The sequence below is a fragment of the Lissotriton helveticus genome, chromosome 6 (assembly GCF_964261635.1).
Source record: "Lissotriton helveticus chromosome 6, aLisHel1.1, whole genome shotgun sequence".
Classification (NCBI taxonomy): domain Eukaryota; kingdom Metazoa; phylum Chordata; class Amphibia; order Caudata; family Salamandridae; genus Lissotriton; species Lissotriton helveticus.
Genome location: NC_136067.1, coordinates 2,115,512,891 through 2,115,520,895, shown reverse-complemented (window position 1 = coordinate 2,115,520,895; position 8,005 = coordinate 2,115,512,891). Strand labels below are relative to the sequence as shown.

Below are 8,005 nucleotides of genomic sequence, written 5' to 3'. Positions count from 1 at the left end.
TGGTAACACACAGAAGTGAAAACCCTCCAGAAAAAAAAAAACCTCCTAAAAAATCCTTCAGCAGACCTAGAGCAGCTGAAGAACTCCCAAATGATACCCCTGCTTTTGTTCCGGGCCAAAGTCTTCGAGAGGTCGATCAAGAGGCAGCTGACCAGACACCTGAAGCACAACAACCTCCTGGACTCCTCCCAGTTCGGCTTCCGAGCCAATCAAAGCACTGAGACCACCTTGATAGCAGCCATAGATGACATCAGAGCCCTCCTGGACCACAATGAGACTACAGTCCTCATCTTCCTTGACCTCTCAGCTGCTTTCAACATGGTCTCCCACCAGATCCTGATCGACAAGCTCCACCACATCGGAATCCAAAGAAATGCCCTCAAATGGATCGTCTCCTACCTCACCAGAAAAACCCAGACAATCAGACACCGCCCTACTCCTGAACCCAAGGACATGATCTGCGGCACCGCACAAGGATCCTCAGTTAGCCCCCCTCCTTCTACATTACATGACACCCCTAGCCAACATTGTCAGATCGCACGGGCTGAAAGTCGTCTTCTAGACCCACCTCACTACCTCCAGAGACAAATTACATAGGTACATGGCCAACATCACCGACTGGATGAAGCACAACTGCCTAAACCTGAACATGGACAAGACAGAAGTCCTCATCTTCACTAACCACGCATCTCCTTGAAGCAATGCATGGTGGTCAGCAGAACCTTGCTTCTTTCCTTACCGACCATGCCCATGACTCCAGCATTGTCCAAGACAACAAGCTCTCAATGAAGAAGCAAATCAACATGATCTCCGCCATCTGCTTCCTCACAATGTGCATGCACCGCAAGATCTCTAGATGGCTCCCCGCCAGACACTTGAATTCCACCGCCCTCTTCCTCGCTTAAACTCCTAGAATCTGGAAAGGACTCAAGACCTGGCTGTTCAACTGATCAGTCCCTCTGGACAACAACTCCTCACCCAGCACCTTGAGAACCTCACTGATGATTTGCCACGCTTAATACCCATTGATTGATTGAGTCTGTACATTCATATAGATTTTTCCCAGTAGGGACTTTCTGATGATGCGGTTTTACCTCTTCCTTGCCAATAAATGCCTTGCTAAATTCAGTGTGGTCTTCAGGGTTGAATTTTGATGTCGAGTTAGCTCTCCATTTATGAATGCATGGTCACATTCAATACATTTATAGAGTTTCTCTCCTTGTGAACATTCTGATATATATTTTGTTTTGTAATCGATCCCTTGTCATATTCTATTCATTAATAGGGTTTCTCCCTTGTGTGGATTTGTTTATGCTGCATTAGCTTATTCTTCCTGTGGAAGACTTTATTAAACTTTGTACATACATTGGATTTTTTGCCATGTAGATTTTCGGATGTCGCTTCAGTTTTCCATTTATTATGAATGCTTTGTGGTATTCAGTACATACATATGTTTTCTCCCCTGCGTGAACTTCCTGATCTTGTATTCCAGTTTGCTTTGTAATAAATCCTCAGTCACATTCTGTACATTCATTTGGTTTCTCCACAGTGTGGACGCTGATATTGCTTTAACTCTCTCTTTATAATAAAAACCTTCTCACGTGCGGTGCAGTTGAATGGTCACCCTCCATTTGTAATAAAGGCGCTGTCACATTTTGTACAATTATATGGTTTCTTTCATGTGTGAACATTCTGATGTATTTTTAAACTTTGCTTTGTAATAACTGCTAAGTCACATTCAGGACAGCCATATCGTTTCTCACCAGTGTGGAATTTCTGATGTAGTATCTATCTTTGCCAAGTAATAAATGTCTTGCTGATTTATGTACATTCATAGGGTTTCTCTCCTATGTAGACTATCTGATGTTGCAAAAGATGCGACTTTCTAATAAATGACTTCTCACATTCAGTGCAGTTGTATGGTCTCTCTCCGGTGGGGATTTTCAAATGTTGCTTCAGCTCTCCATTGGTTATAAATGCGTTGTCACATTAAGTGCCTTCATACGGTTTCTCCCCAGTGTGAACTCTCTGATGTTGCCTTAGCTGTCTATATTTGATAAATGCTTTGCCACATTCTGCACATTGATACGGTTTCTCCCCAGAGTGGATATTTTGATGTAGCTTCAGCTGTACATTTGTTATAAATGCTTTGTCACTTCTGTACATTTATATGGTTTCTCCCCAGTGTGGCTTTTCTGATGTCGCGTTAGCTCTCCATTTCTTATAAATGCTTTATCACAGTCTGTACATTTATATGGTTTCTCCCCAGTGTGAATTTTCTGATGTCGCTTTAGCTCTCCATTTGTTATAAATGCTTTGTCACATTCTGTACATTGATATGGTTTCTCCCCAGTGTGGACCTTTTGATGTTGCTTTAGCTCTCCATTTGTTATAAATGCTTTTTCACATTCTGTACATTGATATGGTTTCTCCCCAGAGTGGATAAATTGATGTCGCTTCAGCTGTTCATTTGTTATAAATGCTTTGTCACATTCTGTACATTGATATGGTTTCTCCCCAGTGTGGACTTTCTGATGTCGCGTTAGCTCTCCATTTGTTATAAATGCTTTGTCACATTCTGTACATTGATATGGTTTCTCCCCAGTGTGGACCTTTTGATGTTGCTTTAGCTCTCCATTTCTTATATATGCTTTTTCACATTCTGTACATTGATATGGTTTCTCCCCAGAGTGGATAATTTGATGTCGCTTCAGCTGTGCATTTGTTATAAATGCTTTGTCACATTCTGTACATTGATATGGTTTCTCCCCAGTGTGGACTTTCTGATGTTCCATTAGCTGTGACTTTCTAATGAATGCCTTGTCACAGTCTGTACATTTATATGGTTTCTCCCCAGTGTGAATTTTCTGATGTCGTGTTAGCTCTTCATTTGTTATAAATGCTTTGTCACATTCTGTGCATTGATATGGTTTCTCCCCAGTGTGGACCTTTTGATGTTGCTTTAGCTTTCTATTTGTTATAAATGCTTTTTCACATTCTGTACATTTATATGGTTTCTCCCCAGTGTGCATTTTCTGATGTCGCTTTAGCTCTCCATTTCCTATAAATGCTTTTTCACATTCTGTACATTTATATGGTTTCTCCCCAGTGTGCATTTTCTGATGTCGCTTTAGCTCTCCATTTCCTATAAATGCTTTGTCACATTCTGTACATTTATATGTTTTTTCCCCAGTGTGGATTTTATGATGTCTCTTTAGATCTCTATTTGTTATACATGATTGGTCACATTCTGTACATTTATATGGTTTCTCCCCAGTGTGGATTTTATGATGTTGCTTTAGCTCTCCAAGTGTTATAAATGCCTTGTCACATTCTGTACATTGGTATGGTTTCTCCCCAGTGTGGATTTTATGATGTTGCTTTAGCGCTCCATTTCTTATAAATGCTTTGTCACATTCTGTACATTTATATGGTTTCTCCCCAGTGTGGAGGTCCAGATGTCGTTTTAGCTGTCCAATTGTTATAAATGCTTTGCAACATTCTGTACATTGATACAGCTTCTCCCGGTTATGGGTTTGTTGATGCTGCTTTAGGTTCTTCTTCCTTATGAACACTTTATTACAGTCAAAACATTTATATGGTTTCTCTCCAGTGTGGATTTTGTAATGCTGTCTTAGATTCTTCTTCCTATGGAACACTTTATTACATTCTGTACATTTATATGGTTTCTCTCCAGTGTGGATTTTGTAATGCTGTCTTAGATTCTTCTTCCTATGGAACACTTTATTACATTCTGTACATTTATATGTTTCTCCTCTACATGGACACTCTGATGCTGCATTAGGTCTTTCATTGCAAAGAAAACTTTTCCACAGTCAGTCAATCAATATGGTTCTTCTCCAGCATGATTTTCTGATGTTACACTTGCTCTTTCTCTCCCCCAATAAATGTGTTGTCACTTTCTATATATTCATACGGTTTCTCTTCTGAGTGTTCTTTCTGATCCAGGTTAGCACTTTCTTTGTAATTAGAACCTTATCAGGCTTGCTTCAGTATGTCAGTGTGTTATTTCATCAATGTAGATCAGTTGATCCCTAAGAGCCACGTACAGACCACATAGGGCAGTTTGGGTTTTCTGCTGTAGAAAAAGACTTTGGCAAGGCATTAGCCTTCAAGGGAAGAAATTTCGAGGTGTATTGTTTTTACATCACTTCCTACACAAGTGATGTTTAATCCCTTCATCTTTTGTGTTTATTACTGCATTTATTGCACCTGTTGGAAAAAAAATAAAAAGAACACCGGATAAGGTTAAATGGTGGGTCCATCACGAATATCTATTGGCATTAGATGAGACATTTAAATGACCACATAGACAAGTGCGCTGAAGAAATTCTAGATTACACTTTCAATGTAAAGATGCAATAGGCAGAGCACGGGCATACGATCCTTCCTTGACGCCCTCCTATCGCGGAGTGTGGACTCAAGGAGTAACCAAGACTCCAGTAGAGTCTTTTGTGCAGCAGCACCACAGTTCTTCTGACAGCGGTTCTGTGTAGATCCATAAGTGTCGTATTTGATGGGGCCAGAGACTCAGCATTTACATTCAAATGTGCCTTTGATGTGAGGGAAACTTCGAAGAGTGGTTTTGAAGGGCACCAGTATCTCTTCCAAACCCAGCACTCACTCTAGTCTACCAAAGGGAGTTATCATTCCTTTGTATGGGGTCAGTCTACTACCCTGTGAGGAGTAAGAGTGGGCCCCTTCCCCCCTGTAATAATCCAGATAAGCTTGTAGTTTCAAGAAGGTTTATTTGACAGCACAGCATCCAGTCCTGACACAGCAGGATACAGGTTACAACTGACTAACAGTAGAGAATGCTGTATGAGCAAAGCTCTATTAAGAATGTAGAATCAAAAGGAAACACAACATGGCACATGCAATTAAAGGAGTAGAAGCATAAATTACATAGGCACTTAAATGTACAGGATATAACACACCTCCCTCTTTAAATAAAAGTAAAGAATATAAAACTAAAACAACTAAAGACCAAAGGGGACATGCTATACAAAATCTTGCAAAGAAATCGGTCTTCTTCTGACTCGCCTATCATCTTTAACTCTTGAAGCTACTGAGTCAGAAAAAGAATCGGACCCACCATCAGAAGTGTATCCTTTGTCAACATTATCATGAGACTGGAATTGAGAAACATCTTGTGTAGGACATTTAGCAACCCTGCTCAAATTCCAGACTTTGCCATCCTGAGTGATAACAGAATTACTAAACACTCTTTTGATTTGAATTGGTCTACCAAACTTGCTCATGCCTTTGCTGACCATAAAAGGTTTGAGAATTCTGACCCAATCACCAACACACAAGTCATGCTCTTTTGTTTTCCACTTCTTGTTGTACCAAACCGCAGACTTATTTTGTTTACCACTGACTCTCCTTGCAACTTCTTTAATATCCACTACACTCTCCCCCAGACCTTCACATTTTTCCTTGAACCACCAAGGACACGTGTCTGACGCAGGATCCCTTCCTTTAAGTAATTTGAACGGACTGACCTCTGTGGTAGTATGAGGAGTTATGCGGTAAGTCCAAAGTTTCTGTCTGATACAATTCAACCAATTTCCCTTCTCCTTGATAGCATCAGAGACAAAACCCTTCAGAATTCGGTTAAAACGCTAAACCTGTCCGTTTTCATGTGGTTCATATAGTGATTTGCAGATATGTTTGATATTACAAGATTGTAAAAACAATTTCATCTCAGAGGAAACTAACTGCACACCATTATCTGAAACCAACACCGACGGACAGCCTTCTCTTTCAAAAACTTCCTTGAAAAAGGAAATGACAACCTCAGAAGTGATTTTAGCTACAAATTTCACTTCTGGCCATTTCGAATGGTAATCAATAATGACTAACGCAAAACGCGAACCTTCCGGTAAAACATGGAAAGGTCCCGATATGTCAAACGCTATCTTATTCCACGGAAACTCTGGCCATTTCACTGTCTTAAGGGGTGGAACGTGTAATTTTAACATCTTGTCACTGGTACAGCACTGACTGCATTCTCTAACAGTACGGTCAATGAACCTGTCCATGCCAGGCCACCAAAAATGTAACCTTATTATGCGCTTCATAGCTGAAATTCCCGGATGAGTCTTGTGCGCTAATTTGAGAATAAGCTCTTGCACTCCACTTGGTGGAATACATTTCTCAGATTTGAAAAACAAATTTCCTTCACACCATAGTTCTTCAGCAACGTTATAATATGGCAGCAAATCCTCTCCAACCTTGGTTTTGCTAGGCCAACCCTCTAGAAGATATTTCTTTAGCTTAACTAATTTCTCATCCTTATTCTGGCATTCCATCCAAAATTGTTCAGAAATATCCTGATACTGGGAAGAGACCAGATCTGTCAATCCTAATACAAAATCAACTTCACGAAGTCCCTTAACACTGTTTACTTCACTCTCACAAGGTAGACGTGACAAACAGTCAGCAGTAACATTTTTCTTCCCTGGAATGTATTCTACTGTAAAATTATATTCTTGCAACTTTGACGATAGACGTGCAATCCTTGCCGTTGAGTTCCAACCACCACCAGCAGATAAAATGTGCACCAAAGGTTTATGGTCAGTCCTTAAAATAAACTCACTGCCCCAAATATAAATTCTATAGTGCTCAATGGCCCACACACAGGACAGCAACTCACGTTCAATAACCGCATACCTGCGCTCAGTCTCATTCAAAGTTCTGGAGGAGAAAGCTACATTCCATTCTAAAACACCATCCGTCTGAGAAAGCACACAGCCAAGACCATACAAACTTGCATCAGTAGTGATGATGCACTTCTTGCCCATCCTAAACGGTTTTAAGGTTGGGGAATTAACAATTTCACGTTTAATTTCAGTGAAAGCCTTTTCTTGTTCATCCTCCCATACAAAAGTATTACACTGTCTTAACAGTTTTCTTAGTGGTTCCATTTTTGTGGCAAAATTTACAACGAATTTACTATAATACTCACACATTCCAGAAAAGGAAAGGAGTTGTTCCTTGTTCTTTGGGGCTGGAGCACTGAGAATAGCATCAACATTAGATTTTTTAGGAACAAGACCTTCCCCCGATAAAGTATGGCCTAAATATTCAACCGATTTCCTAAAAAGTTTGCATTTATGTGCCTTGAGGGTAAGTCCAGATTTCTCTAATCTTTTGCACACAACACTTAAGTGTGAACTATGTTCTGCCTCGTTTTTTGAGAAAATCAATATGTCGTCCTGAAAGCACTTAACGAATTTATCAAGATCTCTAAAAATTTGGAACATGACGCGTTGGAAAACAGAGGCAGCGGATGCTAACCCAAACGGCATCCTTCTGTATTGAAACAATCCCATGGGAGTAATACAAGCTGTATATTTCTTGGAATCTTCAGTAAGCTCAATTTGATGATACGCAGATCTAAGGTCTAAAGTGGAAAAAATCTGCGCACCATCAAACAAAGAAACAAGCTCATTAATATTTGGAAGGGGATGACAATCTATAACAATATTAGAATTTAGAGCCCTCAAATCAATGCAGACCCTTAATTTTTGGTCGGGTTTGCGCACCAAAACAATGGGCGAAACCCATTCAGACGATTCAATGGGCTCTATGATATTGTCTTTAAGTAGGTCGTCCAACATTTCTTTTAGCTCATTCCTAACATTTAGAGGAACCCCTCTTAGCTTTTGTTTGACTGGAACTGCACCCTCCTTAAGAACAATTTTGTGTGCAAAGTTTTCCAATTTCCCTAAACGGTCACAGAAAACTTTATTACATTTTTCACTCCAGGATATAATCACATTATCTTTTCCATGAATATCAGAAATGGAATTAATCATATCTTGTTCACTACATAAGGAGATGGGACCCTTGGCACGTGGATTTAACGTGATACCAAGTTCCCATTGGTCATGCCAACCAAGTACATTGACTCCTTTGATAGCAATATAAAGCTTAATTTGAGCTGACCTTCCTCTGAAAGATAAAAGAACATTAAAGA

The 8,005-nt window shown here is 40.0% G+C and overlaps 1 pseudogene; it reads right to left on the bottom strand.

The window, feature by feature from the left end:
• Positions 1 to 1,680: 1,680 nt before the first annotated feature.
• On the bottom strand, positions 1,681 to 3,963 carry LOC144764086 (uncharacterized; annotated as a pseudogene).
• Positions 3,964 to 8,005: the final 4,042 nt, after the last annotated feature.